At 44.0% G+C, this 15,932-nt stretch overlaps 1 protein-coding gene across 4 annotated transcripts in view; it reads right to left on the bottom strand.

Annotated features, from left to right (window-relative positions):
- The window catches only part of TASOR2 (transcription activation suppressor family member 2), an 87,677-nt gene that overhangs the window by 58,121 nt on the left and 13,624 nt on the right, over positions 1-15,932 (bottom strand). For 3 of the 4 annotated variants that reach the window (XM_044280005.1, XM_044280008.1, XM_044280006.1), the window contains exon 2: positions 6,817-6,913. The exons of the other annotated variant lie outside the window; for it this stretch is intronic. The gene's annotated coding sequence lies outside the window, so the exon portion shown is untranslated. The remainder of the gene's footprint in view (positions 1-6,816; positions 6,914-15,932) is intronic. 4 annotated transcript variants of the gene reach the window in all.

Here is a 15,932-nt window from a genome sequence, read left to right as displayed (position 1 = left end):
GTGGGGTGTTTGTACTGCCCTGGCATTTGAGGGTCTCCGCAATCATTACATGTATGACCAGCATTAGGAGTTTCTGCTATTCTCCTTATATTGAGCATACAGGTAATGAGATTTTTTTTTCCGTTCAGCCTCTGCGCTGAAAGAAAAAAATGAACGGCACAGATTTCTTCATTCGCATCGATCAATGTGGATGAAAAAATCTCTGCCAAAAAAAAAAAAAAAAAGGAGGGGAAAGGCGTCTGCCAGGACATAGGAGCTCCGCCCAACATCCATACCCACTTAGCTCGTGTGCCCTGGCAAACCAGATTTCTCCATTCACATCAATCGATGTGGATGAATAAATCATTGCCGGGATTTTTTTTTTTGATTTTTTTTTTACATACAAAGTGTTTGCCAAAGCATAGGAACGCCGCCTCCTCCTCAGCTCGTATGCCTTGGCAAACGTATCTGTTACTGCAGAGTAGAAATCTCGTCTTGCAGCGCCGCATACACCGACTTGCGTGTAATCTGACAGCAGCGCAATGCTTCTGTCAGAATGCACATCAGTGCTGCAGCTAGTCGATCGGTTGGTCCACCTGGAAGGTAAAAAAACAAAAAACAAAAAAAACAAGCCGCAACGCAATAATTTTATTAACTTTGCAACAGAACATATAAACTTTAACTTTTTGAACTAAACATTAACCTTTTTGCTTACTGTAGAGTTGTTGCGATACCAATTTTTTGATTCGGTTTCGATACCATGAAAAAGTATTGCGATACTCGATACCACGCGAAAAAAATAAACAAAAAAAGCCACGTGCATTCCTCATTTTTAAAAATGGCGAATCGCGCAGTTTTTATTTTATTTTTTCTGTTCCGGCATTCACCACCTAGATTTTTTTAATATATTTTAATAGTTTGGACTTTTCTGACGTGGCGATGTAATATGTTTATTATTTATATATTTTATATGTGAAATTGGGAAAAGGGGGTGATTTATACTTCATATTTTAGTGTTTTTTGTTTGTTTTTTTTACACTTTTTATTTAATAACTATTTCCCCCTTAGGGGCTAGAACCTGGGATCTTTCATCCCTTTTCCTATTCAGCCTGATAGATCTCTATCAGGGTGAATAGGACTCCACACTGTCCCTGCTGCTCTGTGCTTTGTGCACACAGCATCAGGGATGTTACCATGGCAACCAGGGCTTCGTCCTGGCTGCCATGGTAACCGATCGGAGCCCCAGGCTTACACAGCTGGGGCTCCGATCAGAAGCTGCCACTGCACCACCAATGAGGGGGGGGGGGGGGGGGAGAGGTCCCTGTGGCCACTGCCACCAATGATTTTAATACTGGGGGGTTGAGAGGGGCCGGCGCACTGTGCCACCAATGATTTTAATGGGATGGGTGGGTTGAGGGGGGGGGGGGGCAATGATAACTACCTCTTTATACAGGAGGCGGGTACTGGCAGATCAGCGGCAGTTAACTGCCGCTGATCGCAGCTCCCTGTCAGGGGCAGGGTGCCGGCAATGCGATTCTGCTGCCGGCACCCGCCTCCTGTATGTGTTAAAGACTGACTACTGTATATGAGTCCAGACTTTCACTATCAGGCCACACAGAGCGGAGCCCAGCAATGTCCCAGCACTCACCATTAGTCCTGGGCGCCGCTCCGTTCGCCCGCAGTGCCCCATTACTGTCTCCTGTCCTGCTCCACATGCTGCTGATTACTATCGGAGCGATGGGAGGAGACATCAGATTCACTAGTGGGCGTTCCTTCTCCCTGGCTGTAGCGCTGTCCAATCGCAGCGCAGGGAGAAGGAACGCCCACTAGTGAAGCTGATGTCTCCTCCCATCGCTCCGATAGTAATCAGCAGCATGTGGAGCAGGAGAGGAGACAGTAATGGGGCACTGCAGGCGAACGGAGCGGCGCCCAGGACTAATGGTGAGTGCTGGGGCATCGCTGGGCGCCGCTCTGTGTGGAAATAATCCCATCATTGGTGGCGCAGTGCGCCCGCCCCTCCTCCGCCCCTCTCTTCTCATTGCCGCCCCTCCTCCGCCCCTCGCTTCTCATTGCCGCCCCTCCTCCGCCTCTCGCTTCTCATTGCCGCCCCTCCTCCGCCTCTCGCTTCTCATTGCCGCCCCTCCTCCGCCCCTCGCTTCTCATTGCCGCCCCTCCTCCGCCCCTCGCTTCTCATTGCCGCCCCTCCTCCGCCCCTCGCTTCTCATTGCCGCCCCTCCTCCGCCCCTCGCTTCTCATTGCCGCCCCTCCTCCGCCCCTCGCTTCTCATTGCCGCCCCTCCTCCGCCCCTCGCTTCTCATTGGTGGCAGCGGCAGCAGCACAGGGGGAGGGAGGACAGCTTCCTTCTCCCCGTGCTGCTGAGAGAGAACATGAGCGCGCCGATAGCAGCGCGCTCATGTTCAGAGATACTAGACTGCGCAGAAGCGCAGCCCAGTATCGAAAAAACGGAAATCCCGGTATCGTATCGATACCGGGACAAAAGTATCGATTGGGTATCGAAATTTCGATACCCGCAACAACCCTAGCTTACTGGTGTTTTTTTTTTGTTTTTTTACCTTTATAGAACAAACCTCTCCTTCCCCATGGTTCAATGTGCAAAGCGCAAATCGCCCAAAGATGTGGCGAAGTGCGTTATGCACTTTGTCCCAGGTGAAAGGAGACGTTTGCAGCAGCTGTGTGAGTGAATGGGCCCTAATAGCCCTGTGTGCCTGTCCTGGTGAGATGATCCCTATGCTAGGTGTACCTGTGTGTGGTACTTCCGGAAACACTCCCCTAAGCATAGGGCAGGGTGGTCAGGACAGTCAGGACAGAAATAGCAGGTGTCACGCCTTATTCCACTCCTGCTACAGACACAACATTTTTTTCGGGGTGGCGGTCGGTTTGAGGTACCAGGAACGACACTAGGGAAATGTCGCTCGTGTAGACGGCTAACTACACTGGTGGATGGGGCCACGGAACCTCCTGGGTACAGGAGGTTCGCGATGATCTCTTCCTGAAATTTGAGGAAGGATCCAGTTCTCCCAGCCTTACTGTAGAGAACAAAACTATTATACAGAGCCAATTGAATTAAATATACAGACACCTTCTGGTTCTGCGGGAAACTAAATACAGAGACAACATCTGGTCATTGAAGTCCACCCCTCCCATGTGAGGGTGGAGGGCGAGCTAAGGTGACTGCGTTTTGGGTGGAGGGCGAGCTAAGGTGACACTAATACTATTATAGATCTGACCGTGATCAGTTTTGATCACTTCCAGATACTATAAAAGTACAAATGCTGATTAGCGATACGCTAATCAGCGAATCAGTGACTGCGGTGCGGTGGGCTGGGCGCTAACCGATCCCTAAACTACCTAACCAAGGGGCCTAAACTATACCTAAAACCTAACGGTCAATACCAGTGGAAAAAAAAAGTGACAGTTTGCACTGATCACTTTTTTCCTTTCACTGACAGGGGCGATCAAAGGGGTGATCAAAGGGTTAATTGGGGTTCAGGGGGGTGATTTGGGGCTAGTATGTGGTGTTGGTGTACTCACTGTGTAGCCTGCTCCTCTGCTGGATCCAACCAACGAAAAGGACCAGCAGAGGAGCAGGCAGCCATATAACAGATCATATTTACTAATATGATCTGCTATCTGGCACTCTGATTGGTTTTTTTAAAAATCAGCAACCTGCCAGCCGCGATCATTGGCTGGCAGGTTGCTGACGAAATACTCCTTGACGAAATGCCGGCCCGCGATGCGCATGCGCGGGCCGGCTGTGACCGAAATCTCGCGTCTCGCGAGATGACGCGCGGATGCGTCCAGGAGGAATAAATCAACCACCTCCCGGACGCATCCGTGCGTAAAGCGGTCGGGAGGTGGTTAAACCTACTGTTTCCATAGAACGGCGCTAGAGGAATTACAGAGTAATAGACAGTCTGGTTAGATTAAAAAGTCAGAGATTTCAAAATTCTTCTAATGCCACAGCGCAAAATGCTGCGCCTGCCACACTATCATAGGTCATAAGTAAAAAGGAAGAAACCCTTTTAACAATTTTTTGGACATGTTATACTTAATATGTGCCCAGAATGAATTCATTAAAAAAAGCATTTGTCTCCAAAGGCCTCTTTCACACTTGCGTTGTCCGGATCCGGCGTGTACTCCACTTGCCGAATTACACGCCGGATCGGGAAAAACAAAAGGGTACTGAAAGCATTTGAAGACGGATCCGTCTTCAAAATGCTTTCAGTGTTACTATGGCACCCAGGACGCTATTAAAGTCCTGGTTGCCATAGTAGTAGTGGGGAGCGGGGGAGCAGCATACTTACCATCCGTGCGGCTCCCGGGGCGCTCCAGAATGACGTCAGAGCGCCCCATGCGCATGGATGACGTGTCCATGCGATCACGTGATCCATGCGCTTGGGGCGCCCTGACGTCACTCTGGAGCGCCCCGGGAGCCGCACGGATGGTAAGTATGCTGCACCCCGCTCCCCACTGCACTTTACCATGGCTGCCAGGACTTTAGCGTCCCGGCAGCCATGGTAACCATTGAGAAAAAGCTAAACGTCGCATCCGGCAATGCGCCGAAACGACGTTTAGCTTAAGGCCGGATCCGGATCAATGCCTTTCAATGGGCATTCATTCCGGATCCGGGCTTGCGGCAAGTGTTCCGGATTTTTGGCCGGAGCAAAAAGCGCAGCATGCTGCGCTATTTGCTGCGGCCAAAAAACGTTCCGTTCCGGAACGGAAGACATCCTGATGCATCCTGAAGGACGGACTGTCCATTCAGAATGCATTAGGAAAATTCTGATCAGGATTCTTCCGGCATAGAGCCCCGATGACGGAACTCTATGCCGGAAGACTATAACGCAGATGTGAAAGAGCCCTTATATGTTAAACATTGCATATTTTTTCAAACCTTTATTTGAATATCAGGGAATTGGTCAGAAATTCCCTATTCACTTCTATCATTTAAATTGCTGTGCTTACAAGTGGGAACAATTTGGTTAATAGAGGAGAGCAGCTGGAGAGAATTCCCTCGGCTGCAGTACCCAGAGCCATTTATGGCATCTGTATACCACCCATGGAAAGAGGCGAGGAGCTGTCATGACGTGCTAAAGGCCAATAAAACAGCCCCTCCTTTTCTCTAAAAGAGTTTCTGCAAAAGTTGCTCAGAGAAAGGTGAGTATTAATAGATGTTATGTCATATCTATTGTTCTCCGTTTTTTTAAATCTGAGAGCCTCTTTAAAAAGCCACAGTGGTGTCCTAAACAAGAAGTATCTAGCTTTTGGAATTAAGGGGCATCTTTGCTTAGAACTTTAAGCTGCATTGTGCCATTCCTCAGTTATTCCTTCTGAAAATGTAGAAAATAAATGTATAAATATATTGCCATTAAGGTGTGTCCCTTACAGTCTGCGACTGAGGCACCCAGTTGTCAATTTATTCATACATTTCCCAGAGGAATAACAGAGGCATACTTGCAGAGTGAACAACATCTTTACTGACTGTTGTGGAGAGCAGACTCACAGCAATATATTTCCCTTCACTTGTTACCTAGTACCTGAATAATCCCATCTTGTAAAGGGAATAGTTCAGGTGGCAGAAATATATTCGGTTATTATAAAAAAGCCTTACTTACAAAAGTAAGGCTAGGTCTACACAACGACATTTTGTCGCACCAATGTCACACAACAATTTTATTAATGATAGTCTTTGGTGTCGCACTGCGACATGCTGCAACTGCCAAAGTCGCTAAAAATCCATTCGAGATGGATTTTTCTGCGACTGTCGCGTCGCAGCATGTCGCATTGCAACACCATAGACTATCATTATAAAAATTGTCACGTGACATTGGTGCGACAAATGTTGCAGTGTAGTTGTGCCCCATCTGTCGCGCGACACATGTCGTCGTGTAGACCTCGCCTAAAGCCTGCTCAGTAAATAATGTAAATCCAGAAGCTTTGTGAGACCAAATCGTGCTAAATGAAGGAAAATAACCGAACTGTCCTGGGAATACATGACACATGGGAAACATAATGAGACCCTCTCCTTACCCTGCTACAGGCTACATGGGTCTGTGGTACCCATATGCTGTGTTTTATTATTATGGTGCAGGGGAACGCCAAGGGTCCGTTCACACGGCTGATTTTCAAAATACACATGTAAAAAAATAAAAATAAATCAGTGCTGAATCCAAGCAGATTTTTACACCTCAAAATTATGCATGTTTGATGTGTTTTTAACGCGTTTTTCAGGCAGATTATTTTTATTTATTTTTTAAAGACTCCACAGCTTCGTTTCTATGCCAACCATAGAAACTCTGTTCTTCTTCATCCCAGGAGCCATTTTAGATGACACACAATAGCACATCTGTATGTTAACCAAGAGCTCCAATAATCACATTAAAGTACGCAGAAATGAAATGCGCCTTTTAATGAAAATTTTTGCAAACATATCCAGAATTGCACTTTTATGTACCAAAACAAATAAAACTATTTAAAAAAAAAAAGTATTCAAAACTTTATTAAATTCTATAGTACTTTTCCCACAACAGTTTTTGGCATGTTTACGCACATCGCAAATGGTGCGTTTTTTTTCTTCTTCATTTGAATGGGAAAATCAGAGCTGATTCTGCCCTAAGATAGGGAATGATGCTTCTTTTTTACACGTGTAAAAAAGAATAAAGTGCTGACTCCATTCAAATTAATGAGAGGCTGTTTATAGGCCTTTTACATGTGTAAAAACGCGTCATAAAAAGCACAAAAATCAGCTGTGTGAACAGACCCTAAGACCAAGCAGAAATTACCATCAGTAAAAACATTAATACTATCACACGTTACCTGTGTTAATTCAGACACTTGAATGAATATGATTTTCTAGAGAACAATCATACTCGAAAAAGTTACTGTGCTTGCAGAATTGTTGGATGAGGAGTACCTGCAACACAAGAAGTAAAAACGGTGGTTAGAGGCATGAACATTAAATACCAATAACCTATGATCCATATCAGATCTGCTGGGGTCCGACTCCTGGAGCAGTATAGCTCTGTATGCGGTGTAGTGGCCTTGCGCGGTTACTGACCACCAACGCTCCACACATTAGCTGGACATGCAGAGAAGGAATCAAAGGCACATCAGCGGGCGCAAAAGGAGTTCTAAAGGAGCTCAGTTCAGCTATTGCTTTGCCTCTGTTCATAATATTTACAGATTATTTAATGACAGGCAATGTACCAAGAGACTGGCGCAAGGCGAATGTGGGGCCCATTTTCAAAAAGGGTGCTTGGTCTTCACCAGGAATTTATAGACCAGTAAGCTTAACGTTCATAGTGGGAAAAATGTTTGAGGGCCTTCTACAGGACTACATACAGGATTATGTAATGGTAAATAATATTAGTGATAGCCAACATGGTTTACTAAAAACAGAAGCTGTCAAAGTAACCTGATTAGTTTTTATGAGGAGGTGAGTAGAAGCCTGTCGATATTGTTTTTTTGGACTTTGGAAAGGCGTCTGATACTGTCCCTCATGGATGACAAATGGGTAAATTGAGGTCTATTGGTTTAGAAACTATAATTAGTAATTGGATTGAAAATTTGCTTCATGATTGTTTTCAAAGAGTTGTGGTCAATGATTCCTACTCTGAATGGTCCCGATTATAAGGTTCTGTGCTGGGTCCGCTATTATTTAACTTATTCGCGAAAGGGAATCCGTCACCTGGTTTGAGCATATTAAAGTGTTACTACTGCCATGTACAATAAAATACCTTATTTCTTGCTGTAGTCTTTATTTTTTGTTTCATGGTTTTATTAGCGATAAAATCCACTTTTTATGTTATGCAAATGAGTGTCCAAGGTGCCCAGAGGGGCGTTATTATCCTTCTCTGGAGCCCAGTAACGCCACCTACAGTGCCCAGTCCGCCTTTCTTTAGAGCCCAAGCACGCCTCTTCCAGCATAAGTAACTGCCCAGACCTAAACTCTTTGCCACCACCCCTCTCCGCTATGTGAAATCTCACGCAGGCGCAGTACCATGGACTGCCTCTGTGCGATGTGGAAGCTTCTGAGGTCAACAGCTTCAAATGTGTCATTGGGCATGCACAGATGCACATTTAAAGCTATTTCCCTCAGGAGCTTCTACATCACGCAGGAAGTCTGCGGTACTGCGCATGCGTGAGATTTCACATAGCGGAGTCAAAAAGTTCCTGGATTTTATTGCTAATGAAACCATGAAACCATGAAACAAAAAATGGAGGACTACAGCAAGAAATAAGATATTTTATTGTACATGGCAGTAGTAACACTTTAATATGCTCAAACCTGGTGACAGATTCCCTTTAATGACATAGAAGATGGGATTAATAGTGCTGTTTCTATTTCTGCAGATGACACCAAACTTTCTAATACGGTCCAATCCATGTTAGATGTTAATAAGTTACAAGCTGACTTGGACAAACTTAGGCTACTTTCACACTCACGTTTTGGGCAGATCTGAAAAAACTGATCCGTTACAATAATACAACCACATGCATCCATCATAAACGGATCCGTTTGTATTATCTGTAACATAGCCAAGAGGGATCCGTCATGAACTCCACTGAAAGTCAATGGGAGACGGATCAGTTTTCCATTTTGCCAGATTGTGTCAGAAAACGGATCCATCCCCATTGACTTACATTGTGTGCCAGGACGGATCCGTTTGGCTCAGATTTGTCAAGCGGACAGCAAAACGCTGCAAGCAGCGTTTTGGTGTCCGCCTCCAGAGCGTAATGGAGACTGATCGGAGACAAAACTGATGCATTCTGAGCGGATCCTTTTCCATTCAGAATGCATTAGGGCAAAACTAATCCGTTTTAGACTGCTTGTGAGAGCCCATGACGGATCTCACAAACTAAAAGCCAAAACACGAGTGTGAAAGTAGCCTTACTGTTTGTGCCTCCACTATCCAAATGAGGTTTAATATAGATAAATGTAAAGTTATGCACTTGGGGCCTAATATTCTGCATGCAGCATATGTCCTAGGGGGAGTAAACCTGGGAGGGTCACTTGTTGAGAAGGATCTGGGTGTATTAGTAGATCATAGACTAAGGCCCCATGCACACTGCCGTGTTTCACAGCCGTGTGCGGGCCGTGGAACCGCGGCCTGGATCCCTCCTGAGAGCAGGAGCGCACGGCGTCACTGGTTGCTATGACGCCGTGCGCTCCCTGCTGCAATACAGTAATACACTGGTATGATCTATACCAGTGTATTACTGTACTGTGCCGGCAGCAGGGAGCGCATGGCGTCATAGCAACCAGTGACGCCGTGCGCTCCTGCTCTCAGGAGGGATCCAGGCCGCGGTTCCACGGCCCGCACACGGCTGTGAAACACGGCCGTGTGCATGGGGCCTAAATAAAAGTATGTAATGCCAGTCAGCTGCCTCTAAGGCCAACAAAAATGTGTCTTGTAGCAAAAGAGGTATGGACTCGCGGACAGGAATGTAATATTGCCACGTTACAATGCGTTGGTGCGGCCTCAACTGGAATTCGCAGTTCAGTTCTGGGCACCAGTCCATAAAAAGAATGCCCTGGAGTAAGAAAAAGTGCAAAGGAGAACAACTAAACTGATAAAAGGTCCTGTAAGATCTTCACTATGAACAAAGATTAAATGTACTGAATTTGTTTAGCTTTGAAAAAAAGACGTCTAAGGGGGGTCACATGATTTACCTGTACAAATATATAAACAGACCATACAAAAAATATTGAGGGAAGCTATCCTGTGTTAAACCCGTTCACAAAACAAGGGTCCACTCCCTACAGAGAAAAAAAGATTCAGTCATAAGAGGCGACAAGCATTCTTTACAGTAAGATCTGTGAATCTGTGGAATAGCCTGCTGCAGAAGCTGAACTCAGCAAATACAGTAGTTGGCTTCAAAAAAGGTTTAGATGACTTTTTATTTCAAAATAACATTGACTCTAATGACAATGTATAGATATCTTGTTCTACACACCCTTTCCCCAACCCCTCCTTAAGAGGAAGGACATTGATCCAGGGATTTGTTCCGTGGATCAATATAGCAGGATTGAAGGTTAGACTTAATGGACTTTTGTCTTTTTCCAACCTTAACAACTATGTAAAATATTAAGTATGAAACATCAATATTCCAATTGAAAAATGTTTGTTCTGGGTGATCTAGGAGAGAACTGTAAAATATAATCATGGGACATCCCCTTTAATGTAATCACTGGAGTATTTGCACCTATCAGTGAGGGCTATGTGACAAAGCTTATTGCAATATCTGCCATTTTTTACATGGACAGGCTAGTTTGTTTGCATGATCACTGTTTGCATTACTTAAGTAATGGATCTGTTATTAAGGTCTTGACGAGATCCGATTCGCAGTACCAAGGGAGCCTTGTTCTCCCTGGAGTGCCATCAGTACGCAGCTTTTGCTTACTCCTAGGCAGGCGCTTCACCCTCCACAAGACAGGGACAATAAAGCATTTGACTTCCTGCAAGGTCTATATTCATACTGCATTTTGCTAAATGTTTCTCTCCTCTCCAGTTTCTTCCAAGAAATATATGAAGCACACACCGGCTGCAACCACATGACCATATTAACAGTGTAAAACAGATGATGAGGAAGTGCATATTCTATTTATGCTCAATCCCAGCCACACATTCTACTGTGGGTGGTCAAATGTTTTTTTTTTACCATAGACACGTGTGGCATACCCCACTTCTGGAACTGTAAGGTGAAGCAAGTGTCAAAATCCATATAGAGAAAAGATGGCTGCAAATGGCCATGGCACTCTCAACTCAAGTTTATTAGAGTGACAGTCAACAGATATGAATGTTCTTTAACCCCATAACAGTTCTGCCCGAGCTCTGCTCAGGCTTTGAGAAAAAAAAAAAAAATGACCAAACAGTTCAGAGGTCGAACAGCAGGGTGGAGGTCATATCAGGGGCTCAATAGCAGCTAGGGATATGGGTCTTTGGGCCTGGTCTTGTTTTAAAGCGTAGATTCTCAGCTTTCAAACAAGACCAGCATTAGCTCTTCTACATTTGAATATAGCCTTTAGAAATCGGGTCGTGAGTGATAGCAGCTGAAAGCAGTTTTTTCCAGAAAAGGAGTGAGAAGATGAGCACCTGCCCATCTAAATCACCCTCTGCACTGAATTAGCCAATCTATTGATGCCATGACACAGACGTTTACCAGCATCCAGATCATAGTGTCAAGTTACACCAAACACTTGTACCTCACACACACAAAATTCAATAACATTTTCATTTTACACTTTTCCTCCTGTCCATATCCTATTTTTATGACACAATATGTGAGCCACTTCTCTGCCAGAGGTGGCACTCAAAGCCCTCTCTGTGAGTACCCGCACCCTGGAAAAATCTATGGTGTACCAATATGTCTTAGACATTTCCTGCCATTCATCACGCACTATGAACGGCACAGGCAGCGCATTGAATGCAGGAAGGTTATTATAGCTAAATGATAAAGTACATGGAAGATATGCTGTATTGGACTGCAGTATTCAGGATAAATTGCAGTGTTGGCACTTTGCGATAAATAAGTGGGTTTTGGGCTGCAATTTGGGCACTCGGTCTCTAAAAGGTTCACCATCACTGCCCTAGACGCTACAGTAATAGCGATAACAAATTAATTTTATATATTAGCCCTCTCATGGTTATGTCTTCAGAAAAATAAAAATGTTCTTGGAATGCAGCAACAAAAACATTTTGCAAAAAAAAAAGTGTTTTTATTATGCAAATGTTAGAACTTAATAAAAAATTACATAAATTTCCCATAATCGTACTGACCCACAGAATAAATGTTATATTACTTAAAAGACACCATAAAAATAAATCGCACAAATAACGTTAAAATTGCAGTGTTTTTATCTTTCCCAAAAAAAATTAATAAAAGTTATTTAATAAACTATATCAACCCCACAAGAGTTCCTAAAAGAGCTACAACTTGTCCAGCAAAAGTCAAGGTCTCAAAAAGCTAAAATTGAAGGGAAAAAAAATTGTCCCACTTTGTGTTCCAGTGGTGATATTTAATATTCCATATGATATAGTTGGAAGTTTAGTTTTTATAGCATTCACTGTGCAATAGAAGTGACATGTTAGGCTACTTCACGCTAGCGTTTTTTCTGGATCCGGCAGGGCTCAGCAAAAACGCTGCTGTTACAGATAATACAACCATCTGCATCCGTTATGAATAGATCCAGATGTATTATCTTTAACATAGCAATGACAGATCCGTCATAACCACTGAAAGTCAATAGGCGGCGGATCCGTTTTCTATTGTATCCGAGAAAACGGATCCGGCACCATTGACTTGCATTGTGGGATCTGTTTTGCTCCGCATCCCATGAATGAAAGAAAACCAAAGCTTGTTACGGTTTGCTCTCCAGTATGGGAACGCAACCAAATGGAACGGAATGCCTTTCCGTCCCCATTGACGAAAAATGTAAACACAAGTAAGAAAGTAGCCTTAGGTTTATGTTGTGGGTCAGTATAAATATAATGATAGCATTATGGACAAAAAAAACAAAAAACGGGAAAGGGCCAGCCACTTAAAGAGGACCTTTCACCAGAATAAAACATCTAAACTAACTATACAGACATGGAGAGCGGCACCCAGGGACCCCCCTGCACTTACTGTTATCCCTGGGCGCCGCTCCGTTCTCCCGTTATTGCCTCCGGTATCTTCATAGTTAGGCTCCACCCAGGGGAACCTGCCGGCGCCTCCTTCTCCCAGGCTGTAGCGCTGGCCAATCGCAGTGCTCAGCTCATAGCCTGAGAGGCTTTTTTTTCTCTCAGGCTATGAGCTGAGCGCTGTGATTGGCCAGCGCTACAGCATGGGAGAATGAGACGCCGGCAGGTTCCCCTGGGTGGAGCCTAACTATAAAGATACCGAAGGCTATACCGGGAGAACGGAGCGGTGCCCAGGTATAACAGTAAGTGCAGGGGGGGCCCCTGGGCGCCGCTCTCCATGTCTGTATAGTTAGTTTAGATGTTTTATTCTGGTGAATGGTCCTCTAAAATATATATATATATATATATATATATATATATATATATATATATATATATAAATCAATATCTTTTCATATAGAAATCACAAACATGTAATGCTCCAATGAGCACGTCAATGGCAAATAATACAAATACCTACAGAAAACTGCCAGACCGCATGAATCAATGATAACCTTTACTGACAAAAAAATCATACACATTAAAATGTTAAAAACAAGTGTAGGGAAAATGGCAACATAACTGGAAGAGAACACAATGGCAGCAGTTCATAATAGTCCAAGAAAAACTAAATAAAGTGAAAGTGCAAAAAGTATAAAGGACTGAATCAGTTACCCATATTGTGTCTCCTCCAGGATGGCGCCAACCCATGGTAGCTTTTCTTATGTTTTAATACTTAAAATAAAAAAAATAAAAAAAATGTCTTTGCATTGTATTATTCACCCATAACTTTTTATACTTCCATCTACAGAGCTGTGTAAGGGCTTTAAGGGTTTTCACTATTTTAGGATATATTCGACTTTCGATCACTTTTTATTAAAATTTATTTTCCACTTTTTAAATTCATTTTAAGAGTCTGGTCATTCTCAGACACGGTCATACCAATTATATTAATTTTTTACTGTTTTTGTAAAATTGGGGAAAGGATCGTTTAGAATCTATGATTGTTCATAATTTAAAGAACTTTTTTAACACACAATTGTTAGATTGCTTAAACCATAGAATGTAATGGTTCCCCACTGCACTCTATTAATTCCTGCCTGCGGTAGAGCTTAGGCTACTTTCACACTTGCGTTCGGGGCTCCGCTTGTGAGTTCCGTTTGAAGGCTCTCACAAGCGGCCCCGAACGGATCCGTCCAGCCCTAATGCATTCTGAGTGGATGCGGATCCGCTCAGAATGCATCAGTCTGGCACAGTTTGTCCTCCGCTCAGCAGGCGGACACCCGAACGCTGCTTGCAGCGTTCGGGTGTCCGCCTGGCCGTGCAGAGGCAAACGGATCCGTCCAGACTTACAATGTAAGTCAATGGGGACGGATCCGTTTGAAGTTGACACAGTATGGCTCAATTTTCAAACGGATCCGTGCCCCATTGACTTTTTTTTTTTGTTGTTGTTCATGGTAATGCAAACGGAGCATCCCCTTCTGCCACTTTCATCAGAGTTCTCGGAATCGGGTTGAATGCATATAAGAGACCCTTTGGACAAGGGCGAGATAGGGCATCCACTATTTCTGGACAGTCTAGGGGAGATAGGGAACAAAACCGCTCTACTTTTCTGTTCATCCAATCTGCGAATAAATCCAGAATTGGAACATCCCACATCTCGGCAACTTGAAGGAAGACATTGGGATGTAGAGTCCATTCTCCCTCTTTTAGAGTCTGACGGCTGAGGAAGTCGGCTACCATATTGCTGCTTCCTTTTAAGTGAACTGCTTTTAGAGAGGATAAGTGTTTCTCTGCAAAGAGAAAGATATCCCTCGATGTTGCTGCCAGCGATCTGCTTCGGGTGCCTCCCTGCCTGTTCAAATAAGCGACTGTCGTCATATTGTCTGACAGGATCTTGTCATGATCGAGAGAAGTTTTTGAGTGAAGAGCCAGAAGAACCTCGTAGACTGCTCTGAGCTCTCTTAGGTTTGAAGATGCCTGTCGCATGGAATCGTCCCAGACTACTTAAACCATAAGGTCTACTGTATGACCTCCCCAGCCTCGTCTACTAGCATCTGTAGACGCTACTAGAACATTTTCTTGACGCCAGAAGACTTTTCTTCTTATCCTCCACCAAGTCAGGGAACGTTTTACAAACTGTGGAATTGATATTTTCTTGTCCAGAAAGTTTCTGCTGCCATTCCAAGATGCTAGAAGAAAAACCTGCAGGATTCTGGTGTTTGCGCCCACCTGACAGCCAGGATTGAGGATGTTAGAACTTCCAGGATTGGAATGATGTTTCTGATAGTAGTGGATCTTAGACTACAAACTGATTCACTTTTAATTGAAGGGACGATTGCTTTTCTTCTGGAAGAAAGGACATAAGCAAGCAAGAGTCAAAAGGACCCCTAAAAAGACTATTTGTTGAGCCGGGACGAGGTTGGATTTTTTGACATTTATGTACCAGAAGTCTACTGTCAATAGCAAGTCGGCCAATTACGGTATTATAAGAATGCCCAATAGATTAAGATAACTGGTTATTTCTGCCACTACTTTGTGAAAATTCTGGGAGCTGATGACAGGCCAAAGGGGAGCGCTTGAAATTTAAAATGACAGAGGCGACCTCTTATACTGCTATCCTGAGAAATATTTGATGATCTTTGAAGATGGGTATATAGTAATATGCGTCCTGTAAATCTATTGTCACCATGTAATAATGTTGAGGAAGCAGATTTCTTGTTGACTTTATGGTCTCCATCTTGAATTTCTTGTAAAATAGGCACCCCCTGGTTTTTTATGATAAAAAACTGGGGAATAAAATCCTTGCCGTTTCTTTGGAACTGGTAGTAGGACGATTTTTTTAATTAAGTTTGTTATTTCTTCCTGTTCTTCTTTTGCCAACGGCTTGTTGACAAAAAAGTGGTCTGGTGGATAGGTGCCGAATTCCAGCATGAAACCTCTCTGAATGGCGGCTAGTATCCAAGTGGAGGTTCCTATCTCTCTCCATTGTGGAACCAAATGTTTTACTCTTGCTTCCACCTGGCCTCTGGCGTCATTGAGCGGCTTTTGATGCATTGTCAGGATTGAAGAGGAATCCTTTGTTTCTTCCTCTTGAGGATTGCCATTAGAGATCGACCGATTATAGGAGTTACCGATATTATCGGCCGATATTCATGATTTTCAAAGTTATCGGCATCTAACCTTGCCGATATGTCGATAATGGGTCCAGCGAACTATCACAGAACATGATTGCACTGCTGTCAGCACGCTCTTGTTCTCTCAGTAGCA

Source organism: Bufo gargarizans, chromosome 2, assembly GCF_014858855.1.
Source record: "Bufo gargarizans isolate SCDJY-AF-19 chromosome 2, ASM1485885v1, whole genome shotgun sequence".
Classification (NCBI taxonomy): domain Eukaryota; kingdom Metazoa; phylum Chordata; class Amphibia; order Anura; family Bufonidae; genus Bufo; species Bufo gargarizans.
The sequence above is the reverse complement of the archived record's forward strand: the minus strand, read 5'-3'. Positions and strand labels throughout refer to the sequence as shown.